This window comes from Pipra filicauda, unplaced genomic scaffold (assembly GCF_003945595.2).
Source record: "Pipra filicauda isolate LSUMZ 115617 unplaced genomic scaffold, ASM394559v2 scaffold75_size2874737_pilon, whole genome shotgun sequence".
Lineage (NCBI taxonomy): Eukaryota > Metazoa > Chordata > Aves > Passeriformes > Pipridae > Pipra > Pipra filicauda.
This window is the reverse complement of record NW_024104931.1, coordinates 1,922,934-1,938,095: the sequence shown is the minus strand read 5'-3', so window position 1 is coordinate 1,938,095 and position 15,162 is coordinate 1,922,934. Positions and strand designations below refer to the sequence as shown.

Sequence of the window (15,162 nt, the reverse complement as noted above, 5' to 3'; positions counted from 1 at the left end):
GAAGGAGCTGAAGGAGATTAAAGCTGAAATGGTGTTAGTGAGTCTCCATAGAGTAGACAGAAATGGATACTGTGCAAGCACAATATTCTTCTGACTGAGCCTACAGAGTTGACCTAGCTCACAAAAAAACATGCATTGCAACATTTTAAGAAGTACAGCAAAGCCCATTTCTGCATTCCTGGGTGCTTCTGTGAGGTCCAAAGGGCAAACTTGCTTCAGCATAACTCAGTTGTTTGCTTTGGAATCTCAAAGATTAAAGGTGTCTGTAAGTGTCGGTAATTCTCATGGTTATTGTTAAATATTTCCTTTTATTATCTGTATAATAGCAGCTAGAGATTACATAAAAAAAGGTAAGTTCTCAAATGCACCCTCACTGTTTCCTGTCTGTGAGCACAGGAATGTTCTGTGCGTGAGGAGACTCCGACTCACATGTCCCAGGAGAGCAGCCTGACCACCAGACTGCAAGCTGTTTTGAAGGCAGGCACTCTCCACCCTTCCTATTGAAACTGTGCCATGCTGCAGAAAGTAATTTAAGTTCATTGGACCAGAGAGAGAGAAGGGGAGTCACACAGAGCAGAGAAAGCATAAGAGAAAGCATGACTGTACTGGTTAAGGCACCCATCTGGCAGAGAGAGGCTTAGATTCCCTTCCCAGCTTTCAAGGCTGTTTCTTAAATATTTCATATAAATAGTCACTGGATAAAATGCAGAAACAGATGTTTTGGATACCATACTCAGAGGTGCCTAATTTTTCCCATGCTCTGTATAGGAAATCTGAACACAGAACAAGAGGTTCTGAACTCCCCTTTAAGAACCAGTACCTTTCACTTCAGCACTCAGGGTTGAAGTGCTGGGTAACTAATTCCCATACTGGACCTGATCTTCAGGCTGTCACCTCAAAAGTCTATTTCAGAGCTACACTTTTTCCATTATATTTCCCTTCCCAGTGTATTTGGCACTGATATTTTTTTTTATTATTCCTTCTTACAAGTGCTCCATTATTCTTTTGGCTCTTCCAAATAGCTTTAAAATTAAAAGTTTCAAAAATCAAGTCAGACTTTAACTTGGGTACATTTTTTGTTTTGACCTGCTGCAGAATGCAGCCATTTTCCCATTACAGAAGCTTGACTATGCCTATTTTCAGATAACAAGCTAGATTGGAGTTGTTTTTCTAATCAAAAACATTTGTGATACAGTTTTATGCATTTCTCCAAAAGTCTGCCTGGATTGGAATAAACACATACCTTCCAGATGAAGTTTTGGATTATATTTGGAGAAAAACTGACTTTGGAAAATGTTTGAGGAAAATCACAGGAATCTTCCCCCCTTCTTTTTTTAAAAAAAAAACAAAACAGAACATTTTCAATACGATTGGCTTTTGGGGAGTTCAGTTTCTGACTTAAACTTCTACAGTTTTGCAGTGATTTCCTTAAACCTGACTGGTTCAGCATTCTGACAGGGAGCAGTAGGAAGGAGTGCAGTTCTTCATGACCAGAGATGTCTCACTGGTGTGAAGGACATTGGTAAGTGGGCTGTGGTGATGACACATGAGTTGCAGGACAGCAGTGAGGGCCAGAAGGGACGGACTGATTTTCAAATATAGTGTCTTATTTAAGAAATGAGGTTATATTTCTGACAAATCGAGGAATGGGTGAAATTTGTAAAAAACTATTTATAATTTGGATTGTGAAACAGTAATATTGGATTGTATGCTTAGAGGTCAGCCTCTTTCAGATCTCTAAATACTTTGACAGTCCTGTTTTTAACAGAGGAAAAACAGTGTGGGCTAGTGCTGTGAGTTATCAAGTTTGTTGGTTTCACCTGCTTCCTGGTGGACAGCTGTGTGTAGACAAGAAGGCTTCTAGGTGGGATTAGTAAATGGGAACGGACCACAGACCAAATGTTTCAATTTACAGGGATGTTTAATGGGGAATTTCAAGACAATTCCCAAACATTGGGACCTAGTTTTCTCAGGGAGCTTTGGGAAAGAGCATTCAGTGCCCTTCAGAATCACCATGCCCTGATACAGCGACCTGAATGTGTGCTGCCATGTGTGTAACCTAGAGCAGGGTTACTCTTTGCTGGCCCAGTGCTGTGAGGTGTCTCATCACGCTCTTTTGCTTGAATTGTTTTAATGGTGGTGACAGACGTTTCATCAAATTGTAGAAACTGACCTTGGGCTGGTGTTTCAGGGAGCATTTTTGAGGTGGTGGTAAGAGCTACTAGCACAGGAAGAATTGGCTATAGAAGAGTTTTCTGTAGTGCCAGAGCAGTCTCTCTTTTGGCCAGGCTGCAGCATCTCATCTGATCTCTGGGCTTGCCAAGACAGAGAGGAAAGAATTTTTCTTCAGTAGTTCAGAAATTACACAGGTGCCAGTATGTCCTTTCCAGTCCCTGTTCTGGAAGTGACTCCTCCATCTCCAGTTACATATGAGCACTGTAACATGCTTTATTACTTTTTCAAGCTGCAGCTTATTTCCCAGGTTCATTTGTATAATTTTCCTGGATTGAACCTGGTTCCAAACATAATAGTACGCTGGCTTTAGCCCCATTCAGCATTCAGCTTGAGAAGAAATTATAGGCACGAGCAGTGAAAGAGGAGAGGATGGGGCCTTGTTTTGGTTACAAGATCTAGGCAAACAACTAGGTAGTTTTTTGAACATTTGTACAATAAAAAGTATGATAGGGAATGGTAACTCACAACAGATGTAGTTCCAGAGGTCTGAAATCCTGTCAGAGGAAAGAATGGAAAGAAGGAGAGATATGTTTCCAGGTGCATTTCAAAGCCTACATTATCACACATGGATGGTGAAATTTTAATTGGAGATTTGAAGATGCCTGAGGTCAGGAATAAATGGCACTAAGAATATTTTTATTTTCCACTAATGCAAGGGATGCAAGAGAAGCTGTACCAGGTAGACAGAGTTTTATATTATTTCATCTCAAAACAAAAGCCAAATCATGACCTGAAGAAACACAGCCACTCTGGAGGAGGAGACAATAGCTGTTTCACTGCACAATAGATTAACACCATAAAACAGGACAGAGACCAAAAACCTCTCCTTATTCTGCATAAACACAAACAGTTTAAGAACAGAATATAGATAACTAGCTTTGCATTTTAGAGATATAATAAATTTGGTACTTCTAGATTTGTGGTAAATGTCCTGGGAACATTAAAAAGGTCAGATATCCAATCGGGTCCACATCCAACAGCACAGGCACACCTTCCAGATTTTCACTGAAAGTGATGAATTTTAACAAGCCTTTCTGGATTCCAAGTTTGCCTTAGTTTTTTATCAAAGGGCTGACCAGTTTATGCTACTTATCCTGTAAACCATAATAATAACAAATGGGGAAGACAGTGAGGATTTATACAGCTTTATATTTAATATGGGGAGTTTCTAGAAGGAGTCTGTAAGTAGGGACTGTTGCCCAGGCTCCAAGCTTTGGCCAAGCAGGTCTTGGCAGGCTTCAGAGAGGGTGGTGAAAAGGCAGCTTTAAGCCATCCTTGCATCATCCTGGGGCTGGTCTCCCTGACAGTGTGTTCCCTTGTGTAAACTGTAACACCAGCAGAGCTACTGAATTTTGCACTGGCTACCACTGGACCTAAGAAACTAGTCTGGTAACTAGAGATCCACGAAAACTAGGCTCGGCTCAGCCATTTTTAAACTGTATGTCTTTCACAAGGACTCAGGAAAGGAAGAGCCATTGCAGTCCTTGCAGTGGCTGCAGACCAGCTGAGGCTTTGTCGTATCTGCGCTGGCTGATGCGCAAGTAGCCGGCTGAGCTGCCTTGCAGACTCCATTGCGCTGATAATGTGGCAAAAAACTAGATTTCAGTGTCTGAAGGATCTGGCCCGTACGTCTGTGTGTGCATGTGCAGATGTGTGTGATGTCAGTGAATGTCCCCCGCTCCCTCCAAAGGTCACTCTGACTGAAATTTTTCACTTGCTTCAGAATAAGCAACCTCGAGAATGTAATGAAGGAAATGAGGTCTGAAATTTGTTTCCTAACATCCATGAATTGCAGCACTGAGCTAAGGGGAAAGCATTCAAATCCCTCTCTGCCCTCTTGGATAGGAATCTGTTTGTAGCTCCATAATAATCAGCAGACATCAGTGTCTGCTACAACTGAGTATTTTTGGTATCTAATTGGCACTTAGATACCAATGTGAGAGAAGCTTTAGAAATAGCTAAAGCAGATAAGTATTGCTTCTTTTCCTGTGTGTATGTCTGTATCGTCTGTGTGAAGCTGTGTATTAATGTGAAAAATTCCCTGTTGATTTTAATGGGATGCATCTCTCTGCAGAGCATTTGATTCATTCAAAGCTGCAGTAATGTATAGAAGGGATAATTTTTTTTCCTTGTGCCCTGAACATCTAGAACAAATTCCTGAAATATTATTTGTGCAGAAACTGTGAATGCTCCCAGCTTGCAAATGAAGTCAAACCCTTGTTAATGTTTACAGTAAAACAGCTGTTCTCAGCATCTTTCCCTGAGCCTCAGCTACTTTAGCTCTACCATACTCAGCCTTACATCATAGCAGCTGCAATAATACGAGGCTGAAAGAGGTCAGAAGCAGCCAGTCCTGCTAAACCACACCTTTGTTTAAAAGAGATTCTGGATCGTAAAGTATCTCAATTGCTAAATATTTTGGCCTGACTGGACTCCAAGCATGGGCTAGGTCTTCAAAGACCTAGCTCACCAAAAGCACATAGGCACTGCGAGCACAGAGTAAAGCAGAACACAGGGTCTTTATACATTTTCCTGGGAAAGTTTCTATAGATCCAGACTGGGAAATGCTCCAAGGCTTCATAGAACTAAAGATAACAGTAATAAAAAAATGGACTAGAGCATACTGACTTTTAAAAAGAAATAGCTGAGCTATTAAAGTTGCATTACAAATCCTTGATAATTTGTGCAGCAAGACTTTGCTAATTTTCACAAATAAAAGTAAGATCACTACAGATTATTGAATTTTAAGAATTAGCAGGTATGTAAACAAACAACATTCTAAGAAAAGAATAAACATCAGCATGTAGGTTTCTTTAAAGACTGTAATTTCTTTGTAAATATTTATGATTGCTCAAACAATAAATGCTACTGGATATGTTTTGTAAAAATAATTAGGTGTTAGCAGAATGTAAAATAGACCATTGCCTTGCTCAGTCTTCTTTTCGGAAGAGAGAGGCCATAATTTTTCTGCAAGTATAATATGGTCTGTTGAGCTTCTGCAGTGCCTACATTGTAGAAATACACAAATAAATAGGAGTTTAAAGTAAATTTAAGAATATTTTAACGTTAGATGTCCTACACAGGATTTACTGAAATCTTTTCTTCTGCTGAGTAGCAGTGGGAGATATGTGGGTTTTAGCACATAAGAGAAAATGCGTTCATTGCTGGTTTATTACCCAACATAGGAATTGGATAAAATATGTCATTTTTATTTTACTGAAAATGCAAATTTGAAAATCACAGTCAGAAGAAAATAAGATTTGTACAGTTGAAAAAAGATCCAAATAAATTTATAGGTACAAGAGGTTATTTTAGTAGCATTTTCACAGTTAAAATCAAGCGTGAACATTGCAGTCACATGTCATCTACTACCTGTGACACCAACAGCAACCTTGCCTAATCTTGCGATTCACAGGGCAATGTCACAGGCTGTCAGATGATGTCACTGATGTCCTAGATTATAGACTGTCACAGCTGGAATGCTTACTGCGTTTAGCAGATTCCACAGCATGTTGCCATCAAAAGGACTTAGTAAGGAATCTCAAATGTGCTTTCCAGTACGAGAAAGAAGAAGTAAGCAAAAGAGGCCACACAGAAGAATTTGTAGATTTCATTGATACAGGTACTTTTAGTTGATACAGATACTTTTAATCCAGGGGGATTAGAGATTTCATTGATACACTGGAAAGGCAGTGTATAGTGGAAATCACTGGGTCTAAATTGTAATAAATTGGACTGTAGTTTCAGTTACGACTCATAATGGTGGTGAATTACTTGCCTTGAAACAATTGTTTGAGACCCTAATGATTTCAGAGTGTAGTTGTATGAGGCATTGACCAGAGCAGTAAAATACATACCTGTTCTTGAAGAGCAAAGAGGCTAAATGTACAAAGACTAGGCAAAGGTAATGAGGTGTAATACTCAAGCAAATTATTTAAATGTACTATAGGTACATATGGTAGCTCCATGCTTTTATCACAAAATCATGTAGTGCCTAGGGAAGAACCACTGCCCTCAAAAAAGCAAGTGTATGTACCTTCATACATATATATTATGTATACATCTATAATATGTATGTATATATTTTTGTATACATAATCTAACACTGAGTGCTTTTAAAATATGCACATATCAATTACATAAACCTTTTGTAACTACACACTAGAGCTAAATATTACTTAGCTGTGTGCATTTTTCTTTGAGTTTCACTGGTTCATTGAAAGCATGATCAGTTTGTTTCTTCTGGCATAAGTTGTCACCTGAACACCTGAATAAAAATAATGTTTCTATTCTGTCACATAAAGAGAATATATTCTAGCTCTCTCGCTCTAGGTACAAATGTGTCTGTCACATTTGAAAGGCAACAGTTAAATACATGTTTCTGCTGTCAGAAATGCAGCAGTTAAACCCTAAATAATATCTATAGGATTAAGATCCAAGTACTTTACAAGAAATCTACATGCAGTTATCTTTCCACATTTCCTCTCTATCCCCTGTCATAGACTATGGAAGATAATATACGAAGAGCTCTAGTATGTATGCTTATCTCATTATCTCCATTTTCAGGTAAGTGGAGCAAACAGTTTCACCTTAGTAGATTTGTAGCAAAATAACACACATTCCTCTATGCTAAAGGAATGAAAAAAGCAGGACTAAGCCCAGAATGGAGGCAGAGGGGGAGAAATGGGAGGGTTTTCAAAAGAGTTTTCTGAATAATCAGGAAATCCAGTGAGACAAACAGAATGTGTAGAGAGCCAGCCAGAAATATAAAATTACCATGACAACCATAGGCAAGAACCCAGAGAGAATCAGGTAAAGAAATTACAGTAGAATTACAGTTAACTTCACTCTTTTCCTAATTTAAAAAAATAGTAATAATCCCAAGCAGTCAGGAAAAAATATTTCCTTGGCCTAGCTCATTATGGTGCAAAGGCTTGTGAAATGCAGCCTTGTTTGTAATTTTGAAATTACTTTGCAAATATATAGAGAGCTTTTATCTCGATTTGCATATGCAGATTGTTTTAACCAGCAGGATTGGATGTCAGAAACAAAACTCAGTATCACAGATGCTTTAAGTTGTTTGAAAACATAAACTAAAAGAGAATTCAGAAAAGGTAAAAGGTATGTGTGTGTGTGTGTGTATGTGTGTATAGACACACGTATAGTGTGTATTTCTGTGTTACTTCTTAAACATTCTGCCTTGTATGTTTTTCAAATGACTACTTTCTTCATTCAAACTTTTGAGTAACCCATTCACAACCAAAAAGCTTTAAAACAATGAATACAGTAAAAAAATACGTGAAATCAAAGTGAAGTGAAACTAAAATAAGTAAGAGTAGTGCTGTTTATTTAAAAAAGCTACAGGTTAACCATCAAGTGGTTAACCAGATTATTTGTTGAATTTGGTTTGAAATTCTGTTTATTCAGTTTTAATGTTTCATTTCATATAATACCATTCACATATATTGGAAAGATACAAGTATACAATTCTGAAAGGCAGAGACCCGGGTTTAGAGAAGGAAGGGGGAATTTGTTCATGTGGAGGGTGGTTGATTTTTTTTCCTGGTTTTGAACAAAGCTCTCAGACTGCTAACACTCAAGTATATAAATAAAATTCCCCCAATACTTTATCTTTCTTGTTTTATGTCCCTGTCTGAACGCTTGTTGTATTTTATATGTGCCTGTAAACATAGACACATGCCCATATCGATCTCTTTAAATGCTGCCCTGAAGTTTGCTGCATGGTGAGGGAGAGAGCAGTGATGCACTCCATTGTTCCCCACTATGATGTCATGCTCTGACTTTGCCTTGGTTAAACAGAATTCAGTTTACTGGACTGCAGCAAAATGTCTTTAGGGAATGCAAATTTATTGCTGTAGCGGAGATGGAAAGAAATAGCAAGTAAAAAAAAGACGACTTGGGGAAAATGGTATAAATTCTGGCTAAAATATTGGCTGCCTGTATTTTTTTCTACACCTCTACAGAAGTAGATGTGCACACTCATTTATACACACACACAAACTGTGCATAGCTCAAGGGTGTGTTTACTTTAATCTTGGGAACTAGGACAAGCTGAGATTCACTCTCAGGACTTGCATCGTCACTAAGATCGCTCTTAAACATGCAGTCTTACATCACACTGTTCTTTCTTTTTACTCACATTTACCACACACAGAGTCCACAAAACGGGTCTAATCCTGCTAGCTGTCCAGTGATGTTAATGATAGCTAAAGGCATTGGGCATGTTACAAGATCCCGTGGTAAATTAATTCATTTCCACCAGCATCTGAAAACTGTATGTGGGCATAGTGAAGGGAAGAAAGGGGATAGCTTTTTAATTGTGTTGGGAGATCCTGAGCTGGAAGAGAAATCTGAAGGGACTGAGTGGGGAGAAGGAGGTCTTTCCTCCTCCCTCCCTCCCTCCCTCCTGGCCTTCAAAAAAAACCAACCCTGGGGCCAGTCCTTCCCAAATAGGCACTGTTGGCAGGTATGTGTTAATCTTGTTCCCAGCACTTCGGAGGAGCCACCGACAGATGCTCACCCTGTCCTTTCAAACCAGCGCTTCCTGTCCTTCAAGAGTTAACCTTCTCTAGAACATTTATTTCACCATCTCAGGGAAGAAAAAAAAAAACGAAAAAAAAAAAACCCTGCAGAGCTGAGAGGCTGCAGATCACAAGGCCATTCTGATAGCCTCCTGTCCCCATGGCAACAGCAACGGCATTTATCAGTTCCTTATGAGAGCAGGCACAGCAAATCTGCATTGCACATGGCAGCCTTCCAGCCTTTCAAATGAAAGAGCACTTTGAACTGCTGCCAAGTGTGGAAGGAGCAGAGCTGTCAGGACTGCTTAATGCTGGCAGTTTGTACTTGGGAGCCTTTCAGTTCCCAGAATCCTTCAGCCGTGGCAGCCTGCCAGGTACTTAGCGGAAGCTAAAAACTAACCCCCAGACCATTCACTGCAGTGCACTCAAAATTTTCCACATGTACCATGTCACAAGTGCAGACTGTACAATGAAAGCAAACGCCTTCTGCTTGGGATTCTAATTTTATTAATAATCTAGGGAAAAGCAATCGGAGATTAGCTGGCTGACAGGACTACAGTATAGCCACTGTTAATAACTCAGGGTGTATATGTCAAATGTGTATTTCATCCCTTAGAAATAGAATCAGCTTGGACAACAGGGGCTGCACAGCCCTAAATCTACATGCAGTACCTGAGTGTGGGGAGATTAGTGTTAGCAGAAGGGAGAGTGTGGTTATTTACAGTGGAGATATTTTTTAGCAATCATTACCAAATGCATAGCAGTGAGACATGAACTAGAAAACTAAGACAGTATTGCTGGCTGGTAAATATTTTCTGTCCTTACCCTCTGCATTTTGCTGACATTGTGAGAATCTCGGAAAGTGGCTGATGAATGTAGCAAAGATACATGGCTCTTGGTGGGTTTTCTTTCAATGGAGAGTCTTCATGTGAACTTTTTATTGTTTTGCATTACCCAAAGCACAAGGGCTTCTGTTGGCAGAGGAAACAAATTGGCACAGTTCTGCTTTTTTTTTTTTTTTTTTTTTAATCTGCACTGAGATCAAGGGCAAGGGCTTCATTTTCCAGCACTAGTCATAAGCCTTTAGCACAAATAGAATGAAAATTGTCTGTCGCTCAGGCAGTTGGACAGGGTTCAGGAAAACTATGTCTGGCACTAATTCCAAAGGGAAGGTTTGGTTCAATCCAGCATCATCAATTTCAGTAAACTGTTTTCACTATTCTATATTCCATTGTTCAAGTGCTGTTTATTATCTTTTACTAAATCATGTCTTTTGGAGAGCAGAGTAATGAAAAATACCTGATATTACTTGCATACATATGTATACTCTCACATGTATGTATACATGGAAATAGATATGGAATACATGGATGTAATCTCATTTTTTTTACTTTTCTGTTTTTCTGAACAATTGCTTCTTACCTTGCCTTCCCATTACAAAAAACATTTATAATGCCAAATATAAAATAGTAAAAATAGCCCAGAAGGTGAAAAAGAGAGAGAGAAATGAAAAAAACCCTGGAGCAAAGACAATCTCCACAAATTCACGAGTTTCTCCACAAAACAAGGAAATCTAGTGCCTCTTTTTCAGCTTGCAGCTATCTTTGGCTGCTGCTTGAAGATTTGACTTAATTCACCCAGGCAGTAGTGTCTAAAAGTAATACACCAAGACAGACAATTTTGGCACTTAGTCTCCCTTAGGAATTTTACCAACAGTCTTTGTAAAGAAAGTAAATGATCTTTTTTTTCTTTTGGTTTCTCCCCATAGCTCATCTTGATATGTGCTAATAAAAGAAACTGCTCTCCCTCTTCTATTCTCACCATTATCCTCTGTCCATATCATCCTTCTTTCAAAAACAATGTTAATCAGCATTTATAACGGGGTTTTGGAGAAAAAGTGCTTTTGGTCTTTTCAGATGGCCTAGTTACAGAGGAAAAGGAGGTTATGCCGTGTGAAATAAGATAGTGTCAGGGCTTTTTCCTTTTTCTTTCATTCTCTTTCCTTCTTTCTTTCTTTCTCTTTCTTTTCTTTTCTTTTCTTTTCTTTTCTTTTCTTTTCTTTTCTTTTCTTTTCTTTTCTTTTCTTTTCTTTTCTTTTCTTTTCTTTTTCTTTTTCTTTTTCTTTTTCTTTTTCTTTTTCTTTTTCTTTTTCTTTTTCTTTTTCTTTTTCTTTTTCTTTTTCTTTTTCTTTTTCTTTTTCTTTTTCTTTTTCTTTTTCTTTTCCTTTTTCTTTTTCTTTTTCTTTTTCTTTTTCTTTTCCTTTTCCTTTTTCTTTTCCTTTTCCTTTTTCTTTTTCTTTTTCTTTTCCTTTTTCTTTTTCTTTTTCTTTTTCTTTTTCTTTTTCTTTTTCTTTTTCTTTTCCTCCTTTTCTTTTCTCCCCTTTTCCCACCTCCCTCATATTTTGGAAAACACAGCAAAGTTTTGTTCAGTTCTCAAGTGTTATTAATCACTGGTGGAGGCCAAAAGCAGGGATATTTTTCTTGGCAGCACGTTTTGATAAACAATCTGTGTATGGGGTGAAGGGAGGGAGGAGCCTGTCTTGCTGGTAACTAAGCTAATGTTTGGCAGATTCTTAACTGTCACAAAAGTGCAAGTGGCTCTCAGTGGGAATAGCATTAAAAAATGTACCAATTCAGTTGATTCATTGTTGTTGATTGTTTACTACATCCACAGGATGTAAGATGAAAACAGGCCAGGGATAAAGTAAAAATAACAACAGCGGAAGACCAAGCCTCTACATATCCCAGCCTAAAACATGCTGCTCAGTCTCTAGTCCTTTGTGGAGTGAGCAGAATTAATTATAGGTGTCTTATTTTGCTCTGTAAGATTTGGCAAAGGTTAATGTACAGAAATCTAGGCTCCCAGGCAGGTTTTCAAACCTCAAAGACAGCTGTAGGAAAATCAGTGTGGTGTGGGTCTCAACGAGGGACCACTCACTGCTTTGTAGGGCAGAAGCAAGAGGCTGGTGTTGCAGGGGGACAGCAGAGCTGCCCTCGGCTCCACGTTCCAGCACCAATGTGGAAATGGGACCATTAAAAGTGGAGGAAATGACAGGCAACACCCACTAAGAAATGTGTCTGCAAAGGAAGGAAGGAAGGAAGGAAGAGAGTTCCTAGGTGGGAAAGCAATAAGCTATGTGTGTCAGCAAGGCTCACTACCTGAAGAATGGTAGGAAAAAACCAGAATTATAATGAGATGAGAACTGAAACGATAAACAGAAACATGTAATTACACTCCTATTCTTTGCAACTGAGTGTTTTGACACTTCCTGGCAGCTCCTAGTAGAAGACAATGTTGTTTAACTTTTAATTTGACAAAATTATGCAACTTCTTCCTGAAGTGTTTGTGTTTTGATTTGCTGAACACACTCCCTTTACCACGGAGTGCTCTGTTCACTGCTAATCTCTGCATTGTTTTGAAGCCAGTCATTTGATTGTGATGGATTTTATTTTATTTGCTATTCTGAGGTAAATCCATGTAAATCACACTCTCAAGAGTGTGCTTCCCTTCTCATTCTTCTATTTTTTTCCAGCTGTAGCCACTGTTCTGACCAGTAAGGAAAGAGCAATTCCTGTAGGTGAGTGCCTGCAGAAGAACCAACTACTGGGACTGCTGCAGTGATCAGTGCCAGAACTTTGTAAAGCGAGCAGGAAAGAGTTAAACGTATTCCCAGGCTATGAGCATTTAGAGTCAGACCAGACCATTCATTCCCAAGCTGCTGACATCATAGGTTCCTAATTAGTACTGCTCGCAAATTTTGGGGCTGTCCTATATTCTGCATAATTAACACTGGACTGGTGATCGATAATCCACAGTACTCCTCTCTCATCCAGATCAACAGTAACCCCCGTGTTTTGGGACCTTATGCCTGGGAATGGCACGGACTAGAGCCTGGGGTGCAGCCAGGCACCTGGGTTTTGTCACTTTGTCCTTCTTGGTGTGTTGCACCCTCTGCTTCTCGTACCTGCTGGTAGCACTGGGAAAGGTGCTGGCTGGCTCCTGTATGCTGTGTTTTGTATGTTCATTTTGATTCCTTCATTTAAATCAAAGCTTCACCTGCTGTTTTAATATTACACAGACTTGTATGTGCATGTGCGTACTTCCAAATAAAGACAGTAGTAGGAATAAATAGAAAGGGATTATTGGATGGCAGTATTTATCCTAGGACTGCAAAGAAGAACTTAGTAGATTTAACTTCTGATGGTTAAAATTATATTCCTTCTCCCTTGGGACTACTGGCAGGTTGTAAACTTTGGGTAATCTCCACAGAATCCCTAATGCTGCATCCACAGTGCTGACTTGTGTTCCTGCACAAAAAGCAGTGACTGGGTAGCAATTGTTCACGGCTGCAGCTCCATGCCTCCTTGTGTTCCCCTCCATCTCATTAAACAAGCTACTGTTTGGGGGGTTCTTATGCTATTTTTTGTTTGCTCGATTCTTTCTTTCAGTTAGCCAGATTAGACACCTGAATGGTTTCATTGTTTGGGCTTCCTCTTTGCCTCCTCCAAACCTAATATTAATTCCTGGATTATTTCAGAGCTAAATAAACACCAGATGTGTTTAGTATAAATCCATCAAGAGCGATCTGGATCACTCCTGCCCCGCCACTTGCATGGCAAAGAGGAAAGGCAGAAGGTGAGCAGGAAAGCATGCTGCTACCCTTGCAGGGACAACGCTGCCGTAGATGGGACCTTTGTTACATTGACACTGTTCAATGTATTTTTCTTTACCAGATTAGATTGATACTGACAACTCGTTCCCTGTGAAGGTGCCACGATGTGGCATTTATTTGCATCTACATTGCAGTTCTCTTCATCAATCAGCTTTGCAGAGATCACTGCTGCTGCTGGCCATATTGTTGCTATGCTGACACTTCATCCTTAAGTGCTGCTTGTGTAATGGTACAGTACGTGCCCATGACCAAAGTTTAAATCAAAGTTTAATCATTACGGAAAGACAAACATATTTCCGCGACTGTGTATCCTGCAAGTAAGAGTAAAAGCAGTTTGGTCGGGTCACAGATGTTAATCTCTCCTCTTTTTCTATTCACAAACTATAAAGGGAGTTGACAGCACCTGTAAATGGTTTTCTGAGGCTAGATTATATCTAAGGTGATTATTATTTACACCCACTATAGAGACTGCTCTTGTGAGCCAAGAAGTCTGTTCCTGTGAGGTGAGTGTTACCAAAAAAGGGCTTTCTTGCAGGATTCAGTGGAGTGAGGAGACAGGGTGAGGGGCGGTTCATGCTCACACGGAGTGCCTTGTCATGTCTCGGGTTTGTATAACCCGGGGACTGAAACAGTTGGGATATGCTGCAGTTCTGCATTCCCAGACACACGGGATGAAGGGAAAGCTTCAGCTCTCTCAACCTGAGTTTTTAAAGCAGGGGCTGACCTTTTCCCACAGCCCAGTTCTGCTCTTCATATGAAGATCAATACAGGACGGTAAAAGGATAGGAAACGAGTTGACCTACCAGTATGAATCAGAGAGAACACATGCTTCTTTAATCAAGTAAAGACATATTAACATAGAAATCCTGCAGCCATTACTAAATCACTGTGGCTGGAAGCAAAGACTTTGACCAGCTTTCACGTGCCATACTTCTGTGAAGCCTCTATAATGTCCACGGTTTAGGTGTGAAATTTCTAAGTGTGAAACCCACTCTCCTTTAGCGCATCTTCTTCAGCCAATCTGCATATAGGAGACTCACATAATTCAAAGACTTTTCTATCTCTGTTCCCTGCTTCTACAAGCTTCCTCTGAAAGAGTCACTTTGTCAGAACTGATTTTCTAACTGTATTTTATTTCGTCCAACCATTTTTGTAACTTCAGCGTGTGCATTTCATTAAGCCTTCCTTGTAAACTAATTCCACTCATGTACATATCAAATTCGTTTGCCAGCTTTATAGATTATAACCAGACACATATAAAATGTTTTAGATAACTAAAAATGGAAATGAGATGTATTGGCGATACGAACCGAAATATTTAAAGCAACATTTTTTCTTGTGTGAGTTCTGAAACCTTATTAACCGAATAGAAAGTATCTTTCCTGCTCGGTGCTGCATGGCTGCTGGGCGTGCGTATGTAAGGGAGCCGTGGCACCGCGCCACAGAAACCGCGAGTCCCTTTAAAGCACAGAGGGAAACCTGTAATGGATGGGGATTTCGGCGTTTCTAGCAACAAAGGAATCAGGAAGAGGTACTGAAAGAAAGAAACCCATCCACCACAGCCCAGCTGGGAGAGGCTCGGCGCTCCCCCGCCCCTCCGCGGGCACCGTGCGCCGGCTGCGCGCCGGCGACGCGGTGCTGGTGACCGCCCGCCGCGCAGCGCACCGGGTCCCGGCCGAACCGCGTCCCCGCAGTGAGAGTTTATTATTCTTT

At 39.9% G+C, this 15,162-nt stretch overlaps 1 long non-coding RNA gene across 1 annotated transcript; it reads left to right on the top strand.

Moving 5' to 3' along the window:
* The first annotated feature begins 5,730 nt into the window (after nt 1-5,730).
* Nucleotides 5,731-13,771, top strand: LOC113987427. The gene is made up of 5 exons (XR_003540530.2): nt 5,731-5,857; nt 6,738-6,801; nt 12,310-12,354; nt 13,315-13,412; nt 13,511-13,771. It is a non-coding gene; the product is annotated as an uncharacterized LOC113987427 (long non-coding RNA).
* The last annotated feature ends 1,391 nt before the right edge of the window (nt 13,772-15,162 follow it).